Source organism: Lissotriton helveticus, chromosome 11, assembly GCF_964261635.1.
Source record: "Lissotriton helveticus chromosome 11, aLisHel1.1, whole genome shotgun sequence".
Classification (NCBI taxonomy): Eukaryota; Metazoa; Chordata; class Amphibia; order Caudata; family Salamandridae; genus Lissotriton; species Lissotriton helveticus.
The window spans coordinates 738464152-738478410 of record NC_136072.1 but is presented as its reverse complement, the minus strand read 5'-3'; positions in this window follow the sequence as shown (position 1 = coordinate 738478410).

Sequence of the window (14259 nt, the reverse complement as noted above, 5' to 3'; positions counted from 1 at the left end):
TAGCCACACACACTCTAATGCTGGGCACTGCTGGGCACTGGTGGGGGTCTTAGCCACACACACACTCTAATGCTGGGCACTGCTGGGCACTGGTGGGGGTCTTAGCCACACACACTCTAATGCTGGGCACTGCTGGGCACTGGTGGGGGTCTAAGCCACACACACACTCTAATGCTGGGCACTGGTGGGGGTCTTAGCCACGCGCACTCTAATGCTGGGCACTGCTGGGCACTGTTGGGGGTCTTAGCCACACACACACTCTAATGCTTCACACTGGTGGGGGTCTTAGCCACACACACACTCTAATGCTGGGCACTGTTGGGCACTGGTGGGGGTCTTAGCCACACACACTCTAATGCTGGGCACTGCTGGGCACTGGTGGGGGTCTTAGCCACACACACACTCTGCGGCTGGGTACTGGTGGGGGTCTTAGCCAAGCACACTCTAATACTGGGCACTGCTGGGCACTGGTGGGGGTCTTAGCCACACACAAACTCTAATGCTGGGCACTGGTGGGGGTCCTAGCCACACACACTCTAATGCTGGGCACTGCTGGGCACTGGTGGGGGTCTTAGCCACAGACACACTCTAATGCTTGGCACTGGTGGGGGTCTTAGCCACACACACACTCTAATGCTGGGCACTGGTGGGGGTCTTAGCCACACACACTCTAATACTGGGCACTGCTGGGCACGGGTGGGGGTCTTAGCCACACACACACTCTAATGCTGGGCACTGGTGGGGGTCTTAGCCACACACACACTCTAATGCTGGGCACTGCTGGGCACTGGTGGGGGTCTTAGCCACACACACTCTAATGCTGGGCACTGGTGGGGGTCTTAGCCACACAAATACTCTAATGCTGGGCACTGGTGGGGGTCTTAGCCATGCACACTCTAATGCTGGGCACTGGTGGGGGTCTTAGCCACACACACACTCTAATGCTGGGCACTGGTGGGGGTCTTAGCCACACAGACTCTAATGCTGGGCACTGCTGGGCACTGGTGGGGGTCTTAGCCACACACACACTCTAATGCTGGGCACTGGTGGGGGTCTTAGCCAAGCACACTCTAATGCTGGGCACTGCTGGGCACTGGTGGGGGTCTTAGCCACACACACACTCTAATGCTGGGCACTGGTGGGGGTCTTAGCCACACACACTCTAATGCTGGGCACTGCTGGGCACTGGTGGGGGGTCTTAGCCACACACACACTCTAATGCTGGGCACTGGTGGGGGTCTTAGCCACACACACACTCTAATGCTGGGCACTGGTGGGCACTGGTGGGGGTCTTAGCCACACACACACTCTAATGCTGGGCACTGGTGGGGGTCTTAGCCACACACACTCTAATGCTGGGCACTGCTGGGCACTGGTGGGGGTCTTAGCCACACACACACTCTAATGCTGGGCACTGGTGGGGGTCTTAGCCACACACACTCTAATGCTGGGCACTGCTGGGCACTGGTGGGGGGTCTTAGCCACACACACACTCTAATGCTGGGCGCTGGTGGGGGTCTTAGCCACACACACACTCTAATGCTGGGCACTGCTGGGCACTTGTGGGGGTCTTAGCCACACACACTGTAATGCTGGGCACTGCTGGGCACTGGTGGGGGTCTTAGCCACACACACTCTAATGCTGGGCACTGCTGGGCACTGGTGGGGGTCTTAGCCACACACACACTCTAAAGCTTTGCACTGGTGGGGGTCTTAGCCACACACACTCTAATGCTGGGCACTGCTGGGCACTGGTGGGGGTCTTAGCCACACACACACTCTAATGCTGGGCACTGGTGGGGGTCTTAGCCACACACACTCCAATGCTGGGCACTGCTGGGCACTGGTGGGGGTCTTAGCCACACACACACTCTAATGCTGGGCACTGGTGGGGGTCTTAGCCACACACACTCTAATGCTGGGCACTGCTGGGCACTTGTGGGGGTCTTAGCCACACACACACTCTAATGTTGGGCACTGGTGGGGGTCTTAGCCACACACACACTCTAATGCTGGGCACTGGTGGGGGTCTTAGCCACACACACACACTAATGCTGGGCACTGGTGGGGGTCTTAGCCACACACACTCTAATGCTGGGCACTGCTGGGCACTGGTGGGGGTCTTAGCCACACACACACTCTAATGCTGGGCACTGCTGGGCACTGGTGGGGGTCTTAGCCACACACACACTCTAATGCTGGGCACTGGTGGGGGTCTTAGCCACACACACTCTAATGCTGGGCACTGCTGGGCACTGGTGGGGGTCTTAGCCACACACACACTCTAATGCTGGGCACTGGTGGGGGTCTTAGCCACACACACTCTAATGCTGGGCACTGCTGGGCACTGGTGGGGGTCTTAGACACACACCCTATGCTGCTGGGCACTGCTGGGTGTGTTTTCTACACACCTCTTACACTTACACTGCCATAGCAGACGTATGTCCCACACGTCTCACTGTTACACAGGGATATGCGGTAGTGTACCGTACCCTGAGGCCGATGACGATGACGTAGGTGCGGCACGTCTCCGTATTACACTGGTGATGTGCGGTGGCGTACCGTACCACGAGGTCGATGACGTAGGTGCGGCACGTCTCCGTATTACACTGGTGATGTGCGGTGACATACCGTACCCCGAGGGCGATGACGTTGGTGCGGCACGTCTCCGTATTACACTGGTGATGTCCGGTGGCGTACCGTACCCCGAGGTCGATGACGTAGGTGCGGCACGTCTCCGTATTGCCCTGGTGATGTGCGGTGACGTACTGTAACACGAGGTCGATGACGTAGGTGCGGCATGTCTCCGTATTACACTGGTGATGTGCGGTGGCGTACCGTACCCCGAGGTCGATGACATAGGTGCGGCACGTCTCCGTATTACACTGGTGATGTGCGGTGGCGTACCGTACCCCGAGGTCGATGACGTAGGTGCGGCACATCTCCGTATTGCACTGGTGATGTGCGGTGACGTACCGTACCACGAGGTCGATGACATAGGTGCGGCATGTCTCCGTATTACACTGGTGATGTGCGGTGACGTACCGTACCCCGAGGTCGATGACATAGGTGCGGCACATCTCCGTATTACACTGGTGATGTGCGGTGACGTACCGTACCTCGAGGTCGATGACGTAGGTGAGGCACGTCTCCGTATTACACTGGTGATGTGCAGTGGCGTACCATACCCCGAGGTCGATGATGCAGGTGCGGCACGTCTCCGTATTGCACTGGTGATGTGCGGTGACGTACCGTAACATGAGGTCGATGACGTAGGTGAGGCATGTCTCCGTATTATACACTGGTGATATGCGGTGGCGTACCGTACCCCGAGGTCGATGACGTAGGTGCGGCACGTCTCCGTATTACACTGGTGATGTGCGGTGGCGTACCGTACCCCGAAGTCGATGACGTAGGTGCGGCACGTCTCCGTATTACACTGGTGATATGCGTGAGTGTGTGGCGCAACGTACCCAGACATTACAGTCGTGCAATGGAGATGTGCGCGTGTGGCATCACGTACAGGTATGTTGGACTTCGTTGTACTCACCGTCTGCGCCGTCGTCGGTTTCTATGTACGAGGTGGTGGCCGTACATGATTGGGATGACACGGACGATGGCGTTCATGTCTTGCTTGTCGCGTACCGGGGTGCGGTTCATGCCGGAATCTGGTTTCACAGTAGTTTTGAGCTCTCGCAGCAAAGGAGCCGTACGGAGTGTGTTCAACACGGATCGTACTTCCTGGTTTGGAAGACGCGGTCTATTTACGTTCGGACGTAGCGTGGAGCGTCAGCCGACTGCAAATCGTATGGACTTTCGATTTGTACGGTGTTTTTTACGAGCCGTACGGAGTGACGCTTTTGTTTGGGATCGTACTTGCTGATTCGTACGGGGACGCTTACGGGTACGAATCGTACGGGGAAAAACGCTCCGAGCGGCAATTCGGAGCGCTTTTTACCTGATCGGAATCGACCCCATAATGTTCACTCACAAACAACATCCTGTGTGCACACATGTCCAATGAAACGTGCACACATGTTGAAATATTTGGCAACAACACAAGCCTGAGGGCCCAAATGTGGACAAGCCTCCACACAGACACACATGTACGTGCACACACAACACGAACATGGAACACAGCCTCCTTGTCTGCATGCACCCATGACCCCACCTGCAATACTGGGCATCCTCACATGACATGCATGGGCACAAAACAACAGACACGTATACACAGAATGTATGTACACCCCCATCATTGTTACTTGCACACACAAATCACACACTCACAACAGCTTCTAAATGTGGGTACACACCCTTGATGTACTGTGTAGATGTGTACCAATGGAAACGTGTGTCCGTAAAACAAAGACGTCAACACGTCGACATGCACATCTGACACAACTTGGGTGCACATCACTAGCCTTTGTTAACCACTGGCAAGGTCAACAGTATGAGCACACATGCAACAAATGGACATGAATACCACACGTGGACACCGGCCATTGACTTGACATCATTATTCTTGCAGCATTCCGGACATGTCCTGACACACATGTACAACTATGAACATTACATGTGTGCGGAGACATGCAGTGTGTGTACATACGCCATCTGGGGACGCCTTCCCCCAACACAGAAGATGATCGTTGACACAGCAATTAAGCATGACATATGCTGTATGGTCAAGGACCATCCCGGGCACACCCCGCAAAACGCATGTGCGCACTACCGCGACGGTGCATCATTTGAAAATAATCAGTCACTGGCGTCGCTATGGTGGTGCACGCATTCTGCGGGGGGGTGCAGACTAACACATACATTTGAAGATGCAATTTGAAATGGCAGGTGAAACCCCCCCTTACAGTCACATAGCGTCACCCACCGCCAGTCCTGGCCGGTCACACACTGCCAGTCCTGGCCAGTCAACCACCGCCAGTCCTGGCCGGTCACACACCGCCAGTCCTGGCCGGTCACTCACCGCCAGCACAGGGCGGTGGGTGACCGGCCAGCACACGGTGGTGGGTGAACGGCCAGCACACGGCGGTGGGTGAACGGCTAGCACATGGCGGTGGGTGACTGGCCAGGACTGGCGGTGGTTGACTGGCCAGGACTGGCGGTGGGTGACCGGCCAGGACTGGCAGTGGGTGACCGGCCAGGAGTGGCAGTGTGTGACCGGCCAGGACTGGCGGTGGGTGACCGGCCAGGACTGGAGGTGGTTGACCGGCCAGGACTGGCAGTGGTTGACCGGCCAGGACTGGTGGTGGGTGACCGGCCAGGAGTGGTGGTGTGTGACCAGCCAGGACTGGCAGTGGTTGACCGGCCAGGAATGGCGGTGGGTGACCGGCCAGGAGTGGCGGTGTGTGACCGGCCAGGACTGGCGGTGTGTGACCGGCCAGGACTGGCGGTGTGTGACCGGCCAGGACTGGCGGTGGGTGACGCTATGTGACTGTAAGGGGGGTTTCAACTGCCATTTCAAATTGCATCTTCAAATGTATGTGTTAGCCTGCAGCACCCCCGCAGAATGCATGCACCGCCATAGCGATGCCAGTGAATGATTATTTTCAAATGTTGCACCGTCGTGGTGGTGCGCACATGCGGTTGCAGGTGTGTGACCATGACGGTCCGTGCACATGTAGCCAATGGAAATGGGTTACACGGGGCACGTAAGCGCATTAAAAAATAGCGGAAGCCGTGCACCGCCACACCAGGGCGAGTCATTGGCTCATTTTGAAAGATGCATCCAGGGAAAACCAATTGCAGACGTGTGCCACAGATATGAGCTCAGGACCCTATATATGTGTGAATTTCTTCAGCACACATTCACTGCTTCCAGCCACTGCTGCCTGCGACCGTTACCTCGACCTGCTGCTCCTGAGCAATCCAACAACTGCTGCCTGCGACCGTCTCCTGGACCTGCTGCTCGTGAGCCATCCAACAACTGCTGCTGTTGTGCCACAGTCCTGGACCTTGCCATGCAGAGAGTGAGAGAGATCCTGTCTCGTCCCTTCACCGCAGCGGAGCTGGATGTTCTTGTGGACGGTGTGGTCAGCCACTATGAACGGCTCTACGGTGCACCCAGACAGGTGGTAAGTGCAGTGGGTAACATGTTGGTGGGCATGAGGTGGTCACTGACTCCTGGCTTCTGCAAGCTTGGCGGTGTGCTGTGGGCCCTTCACATGTGTTGTACTGAGCATGGCTGCATGAAGATACGTGTTTCTACGATGTTTGTGAATGTCAAACTGTCCACTGACTTTCCATTCTTGTCTTCCATCATGGTAGGTCAAGCTGCACCTTCGCAAAGCCGTGTGGAGCACCATAGCATGTGATGTACGGGCAGTGGGGGTATGCAATAGACGACACACACACTGCCACAAGCGCTGGGACGACATATCCAGGTTCAGCAAGAATGTTGCGGAGATGACACTGGGGATTATTCCAAAATCAAGCCGCCTTCCCCAACGCACCATGACCCCTCTGATGCACCGTATAATTGCTGTGACGCATCCTGACCTGTCCGCCCGGCTAAGAGGGGATCAACAGCAAACTAGTGGTAAGCAGACTGTATGTGTCTGTAACCTGTGAGTGCATGCATGTATTGGTGCTCAGACACAGTTGTGACATCCGTGGTGCGTATGTTTTGCAGCTATTGCATGTTGGTGCCATTAGCGGAGTGAGCGTTAGCACCCATGTCCGCCAGGTGGACATGCCAGTTGATTTGTAGTTGAGGGTTCCAGGACATGCCGTTGAGGTCTGTGGTCCCATGGCATGACATGTGTGGTGGTCTGCATGCACTTTCCCTGTTTCTATGATGTACAAGTTTCACGGGCACCCCCGGTTCTTTGATATGAGGATGTCTGGTAGGGGTGGTTCGTGTGCAGGATGGGAGCTACATGTCAATCGACCGTAAGGAAAGGTGTGAATTTGTAACCTTCAGTACGTGAGTGTGGCACCTAGGTTAACATCTCTTCCCTCTCTTCCAGCTTTGGCCGAGGGCACTGACACACAGACGACAGAGATGAGTGGTGGCAATGCATCCAGATCCGAGATGACACACGCGCAGACGGACACTGAAGGGGGCAGCCCCGGAGAGGGGGACAGAACCGTCCCTGAGGACTCACATGTGGAGACCCCATCGTCCTCATCCTCAGACAGTGTGGGTGAGTCAGCACTGTTGTCACAGACAGGGAGTGGGCAAACAACACCTTCAGTCAGTACACAGCACACAGGGCCCACACTGCCACCAACTGCAACAAGTACTGCTCGTGCTCGCCAGAGTAGGAGGAGCAGGGTTGCCTTCGGTGCAGGCACCGCTGCCCCTGCCCCTGTGCCACAAAGTGCACTTTGTGCTGAGGCTGTTGATCTGCTGCGACAGCTGTGTGTAGGGCAGACCAACATGATCAATGCATTCCAAGACCACGATAGGAAGTTGGGGCAGGTGGTAGCATTCATGGAGGGGATGCATGGTGATGTTGCTGGTCGCCACAGGACAGTTCAGTCATTAGCAAACACTGTGTCTTCAGCCATTCTTCAGTCGCATGGACAGGGTGCTGCTTCTGTTCCCCCATCCACACCACTAGATATCTCAGGGGAGAGTGAAATTTCAGACCAGGCATCATTTTCGGGGTATTGCACTAGAAGCAGCCGCAGGCAGCAAGGCAGGGCACAGAGGGCACAAACACTATCCCCTAGGACAGGGATATCTTTCACACATCACGACATGAGCTACACTGGGGTTGACACACAGGATCCTCAAGGGGTGTTGGTGGAAAGTGATTCACATGTAACAGACGCATCCCCCTGAAAAGGTACTCCCAAGGCAAGGGCACCTCCCAAGTCCATTGACACTCCCAAGGACAAGGACTCTACGCAGGAAAGGGCACCTCCCAAGAGTAGGGACACTCCCAAGGACAAGGACTCTACGCAGGAAAGGGCACCTCCCAAGAGCAGGGACACTCCCAAGGACAAGGACTCTACGCAGGAAAGGCACCTCCGAAGAGCAGGGACACTCCCAAGGACAAGGACTCTACCCAGGAAAGGGCACCTCCCAAGAGCAGGGACACTCCCAAGGACAAGGACTCTACGCAGGAAAGGGCACCACCCAAGAGCAGGGACACTCCCAAGGACAAGGACTCTACACAGAAAAGGGCACCTCCCAAGCGCAGGGACACTCCCAAGGACAAGGACTCTACACAGGAAAGGGCACCTCCCAAGAGCAGGGACACTCCCAAGGACAAGGACGCTTCACAGGAAAGGGCACCTCCCAGCAGCAGGGACGCTCCCAAGGGCAAGGACACTACAAAGGAAAGGGCAACTCCCAAGAGCAGGGACACTCCCAAGGGCAAGGACACTACAAAGGAAAGGGCAACTCCCAAGAGCAGGGACACTCCCAAGGACAAGGACACTTCAAAGGACAGGTACACTACAATGGACAAGTCTGCTCCCAGGGACAGGGCACCGCCCATGGATCAGGGACATTCCAGAGACAGGACACCTCCTACGTCCAAGGCACATCCCAGTGCCAAGGGTTTTCCCATGGACACGAGCTCCATCAAGGACAGGCATACATCACCCCTGGCTGCCCTGAGGCTGATGTTGTTGAAGGAACGTAAACACATGTGTCAGCGGTGGAGTCCCCACATACCTCAACTCCCATCCACACCCCCCAGAAGCAGAATAAGGAGTACACTGTAGTTGCATCCCCCATTACACATGAAGCAGAGGACAGAAGGCAGGGCCACAGCAAATGTCAAGCAGGGTCCAGCACGTCCCCAGAGAGCAGACCAGCACAAGCACATGATCCTTCTTTGATGTCTGATGAGGCCACAACACTTACCAGTCCAGTCATGTCCAGGGTGCCCATACATTTCACAAAAAAACGGAGACACACACCAGTGAGACCTGAGCACCCCAATGTTGCTCCAGTACAGCTGTCCCCAGCTCCCAGAGCCACCCTGCCTCCTGGCCCATACAGCCCTGTGGCTCATCATTTCAGTGGTCCTAGTGGGTGAGCTGCCGTTCACTCTCATGTGTCAGATAGTGGCACTGTGTCTGTTGTTCGCTGTCATGCATCATGTAGTAGCACTGTGTCAGTTGTGCCCTCTCCTGTTTCAGGTACTGGCACTGTGTGTGTCAGCCACTCTCATATGTCAGATGCTGGCATGGTATTTGTTGGGCAGTGTACAGGGACATGTCCTGGCAGTGTGTCTGGGTCTATGGCTCATGTGTCAGTCACTAGAGCTGTGGCTGTGTCTCACACTCCTGTTTCTGGTGCTGGCAATGTGTCTGGGTCTATGGCTCATGTGTCAGTCACTAGAGCTGTGGCTGTGTCTCACACTCCTGTTTCTGGTGCTGGCAATGTGTCTGGGTCTATGGCTCATGTGTCAGTCACTACATCTGTGGCTTTGTCTCACACTCCTGTTTCTGGTGCTGGCAGTGTGTCTGGGTCTATGGCTCATGTGTCAGTCACTAGAGCTGTGGCTGTGTCTCACACTCCTGTTTCTGGTGCTGGCAATGTGTCTGGGTCTATGGCTCATGTGTCAGTCACTAGAGCTGTGGCGGTGTCTCACACTCCTGTGTCTGGTGCTTGCAGTATGTCAGAGGCGACTAGTTCAATCAGTCCACCAGATTCTGTGCTGTAAGGTGTAGCTCCCATCACTCACATGTAATGTGACTTTGTGTCTCGTTTGTCCATTGTAACCCCCCTAGCATTGTTACAGTCCTTGGGCCGGGGCGGTTGACCCACGTACTTGTGTTGCCTCTGATGTACCTGTGCCTTGCCATGGACTGTGGGTGCACATTGCCCCTCTAACATGCTGCCTCTGATGTACCTGTGCCTTGCCATGGACTGTTGATGCACTTTGCCCCTCTCATGTGCTCCTTCAGATTGTTGTAAACACTGCCCTGTTGCTGTTCTGATACTGCATTGTGCCCTCATGTTCTGGCTCTGATGTACCTGCTCTGTTGTGAACACTGCCCTGTTGCTGTTCTGATACTGCATTGTGCCCTCATGTGCTGCCTCTGATGTACCTGCTCTGTTGTAAACACTGCCCTGTTGCTGTTCTGATACTGCATTGTGCCCTCATGTGCTGCCTCTGATGTACCTGTTCTGTGCCATGGACTGTTGATGCACTTTGCCCCTCCCACGTGCTGCCTCTGATGTACCTGTTCTGTGCCATGGACTGTTGATGCACTTTGCCCCTCTCACGTGCTGCCTCTGATGTACCTGTTCTGTGCCATGGACTGTTGATGCACTTGGCCCCCTCACGTGCTTCCTCTGATGTACCTGTTCTGTGCCATGGACTGTTGATGCACTTGGCCCCTCTCACGTGCTGCCTCTGATGTACCTGTGCCTTGCCATGGACTGTTGATGCACTTTGCCCCTCTTATGTGCTGCTTCAGATGTACATGTTCTGTGCCATGGACTGTTGATGCACTTTGCCCCTCTCACGTGCTGCCTCTGATGTACCTGTTCTGTGCCATGGACTGTTGATGCACTTGGCCCCTCTCACGTGCTGCCTCTGATGTACCTGTTCTGTGCCATGGACTGTTGATGCACTTATGCACTTGATCCCTCTCACATGCTGCCTCTGATGTACCTGTGCCTTGCCATGGACTGTTGATGCACTTTGCCCCTCTCATGTGCTGCTTCAGATGTACCTGTTCTGTGCCATGGACTGTTGATGCACTTTGCCCCTCTCACGTGCTGCCTCTGATGTACCTCTTCTGTGCCATGGACTGTTGATGTACTTGGCCCCTCTCACGCGCTGCCTCTGATGTACCTGTGCCTTGCCATGGACTGTTGATGCACTTGGCCCCTCTCACGTACTGCCTCTGATGTACCTGTGCCTTGCCATGGACTGTTGATGCACTTTGCCCCTCTCATGTGCTGCTTCAGATGTACCTGTTCTGTGCCATGGACTGTTGATGCACTTTGCCCCTCTCACGTGCTGCCTCTGATGTACCTGTTCTGTGCCATGGTCTGTTGATGTACTTGGCCCCTCTCACGTGCTGCCTCTGATGTACCTGTGCCTTGCCATGGACTGTTGATGCACTTGGACCCTCTCACGTGCTGCCTCTGATGTACCTGTTCTGTGCCATGGACTGTTGATGCACTTGGCCCCTCTCACGTGCTGCCTCTGATGTACCTGTGCCTTGCCATGGACTGTTGATGCACTTCGCCCCTCTCACGTGCTGCATCAGATGTACCTGTTCTGTGCCATGGACTGCTGATGCACTTGGCCCCTCTCACGTGCTGCCTCTGATGTACCTGTTCTGTACCATGGACTGTTGGTGCACTTGGCCCCTCTCACGTGCTGCCTCTGATGTACCTGCTCTGTTGTAAACACTGCCCTGTTGCTGTTCTGATACTGCTTTGTGCCCTCATGTGCTGCATCAGATGTACCTGCTCTGTCCTAAACACTGCCCTGTTGCTGTTCTGATACTGCATGTTGCCCTCATGTGCTGCATCTGATGTACCTGCTCTGTTGTAAACACTGCCCTGTTGCTGTTCTGATACTGCATTCTGCCCTCATGTGCTGCCTCTGATGTACCTGCTCTGTTGTAAACACTGCCCTGTTGCTGTTCTGGTACTGCATTGTGCCCTCATGTGCTGCCTCTGATATACCTGTTCTGTGCCATGGACTGTTGATGCACTTTGCCCCTCTCACGTGCTGCCTCTAATGTACCTGTTCTGTGCCATGGACTGTTGCTGCACTTGGCCCCTCTCACGTGCTCCTTCAGATTGTTGTAAACACTGCCCTGTTGCTGTTCTGATACTGCATTGTGCCCTCATGTTCTGGCTCTGATGTACCTGCTCTGTTGTAAACACTGCCCTGTTGCTGTTCTGATACTGCTTTGTGCCCTCATGTGCTGTATCAGATGTACCTGCTCTGTTCTAAACACTGCCCTGTTGCTGTTTTGATACTGCATTGTGCCCTCATGTGCTGGCTCTGACGTACCTGCCCTGTTTAACCCAGTGCCCATGCTCTTGGGTAGTGTACGATTATACCCCTATTCTGTTTAATAAAGCAAGTCAATCATGTGTCGTGGTTTGTTGTTGTCATTCCTGGTTGTGTACTTGAATTGTGGCTATATTGGTGCGATCGTACATGCAGTTTATCAATCATGACACTCCCACTCCCTACTAAAAGTGTAAGAACCGGGCACAGCCTTTGATAATTCTTCTAGAAAATGTAATGGTTTTGTAGGTGCTCTTAGGTATCGCCCATCACTCCGGGCGAGTATTGATGAATCAAAGCAAGTGCAATCAATGGATCATTGATGACATCCCTAAGGCACTCTTTCGAATATGTTAGTTCAAATATTCTTCAAGAAAAATAATTGCTGTTATTCAATTGATCTGTTTAATTTACTTTCCATGGTTGATATTAATTTCATATCCACAGCATAAAGGATTTTCAAACATTTTCATATTTCACAAATGCAAAACGTAAAGTCCGCTCCAATGCATTTCGGGCCACCGCCCTTCATCGGGGAGCATCTACAAAGAAACGATATATTGATATACTCCTTATTCCTAGTACATAACATATCACTGATAGGGTGACTAACAAAATTAATTAAAAGTGCGTGTTACCCTTGCTATCACCGATAATGTGTGTAATCAGGTTTATTACGAGCATGTGGTCTAAAAAGGAACCGGGTCAGTGCAAACAACGTGGGTGCTTTAAAAAGTCTATGAAAGGCATGCAGGGTTAACTACGATTGAAAGTGGTGAGCGTCATATGGGTTCGGGCTTTAGAAATAGCGTAACCGTGCAAGGTTAAAGGAAATAACTGCACGCATACCGCGGTGCTACAGGTTCAGCATTACTTACTTCTGGTGAAACTTTCAATCGTTCCGGACGCCGGAGACGGCTTTGTGAACCAGATAATTCGTGGCGTACAGAAATAGACGCCGGACTGTGTGTATGAGTTGACCTAGACCTAGAAAACGGACTAGGTATAAGATAGTAGAGCTAGATGAAGGACTACAGATCTAGCCTAAGTAAACAAAGTGCGTTTAACCGCTATCTAAATAAGTGATAATTTCTAACATGATGAACAAGAGGAAACTAAAACATAAAAAAATAATAATACATTAAAAAATGTGTTAAACAGGAATACTTTCAACAGGAATAAGGTCTGGTGGACTAGCCACTGGCTGGGATCAGGACAGAACAGGATGGCATGATATTGTCATTATAATAGTCTTATAGGTAACATGCAAACTCCACACGTTCATTTAAGCCCGCGGGCTTAATCGAATTCAGTTTATAGATCCAATAATTTTCCCGTTGTAGCAACATCTTGTTATTGTCTCTACCTTCTTTTTTTTGGATGATTTCCAAAGCCATGAATCTCAGTTGGGATATATTATGGTTCTTTTCCAAAAAGTGTGCTGCGACTGATGACTTTAGGTTGTTTGTAAGAATATTAGATTTATGTTCGTTCACTCTAGTCTTCAGTTTACGTTCGGTCTTGCCGACATAAACTTTTCCGCAAGGACATTTAAGGAGGTATATGAGGTTGTTGGAATCACATGTTGCTGTCACTTGTAATCTGATATTGTATCCTCTCATGGGATGAGTTATCGTGTTTCCCGGAATGACATTGTGACAATTGTTACAATTGTTACATGGTTTAGTTCCTTTTGCTGTTAGTGAGGGTTCTGTTGTTTGTTTCAGAATCTCTCCCAAATTTTTACTCCTTGTGTGAGCAAATATTGGTCTTTCTTTAAACATGTCTTTAAAGTCTGGTTCTAATACTAACATTGGCCAATGTTTAAGTATTATGTTTTTGTACTCAGTGCTTACATTGGAATATTTTGACACTATGACCATCCGGTCACTGTTCTGTTTCTTTGTCATCTGGTGAAGTAGGTTTCGTCGGTCTAATTTATCTACTTCATTTGTGGCTTGTGTTAGTAGTTCCTCTGGATATTTCCTATCTCTGAAACGTTCCCTCATTTCCTCCATTCTTATTTTTGTAAGGTTCGGGTCTGAAGTAATGCGTTTGACTCTCATTAATTGTGACTTCGGAAGATGCTTCTTCAATGAAGACTGATGAAAACTGTTGTAATGTAACATGTTGTTACGGTCTGTGGGTTTCCGGAAAATGTCCGTTGTTATTCGGTTGTTTTGTAGAGTAATTTGAACATCCAAAAATGTGATGGTTTTAGGATCTATTGTCCATGTGAACTGGATTCTTGGGTTAGCTGCATTCAATATTACTAATGCTTGTTCCAAATTAGATCGTGTGT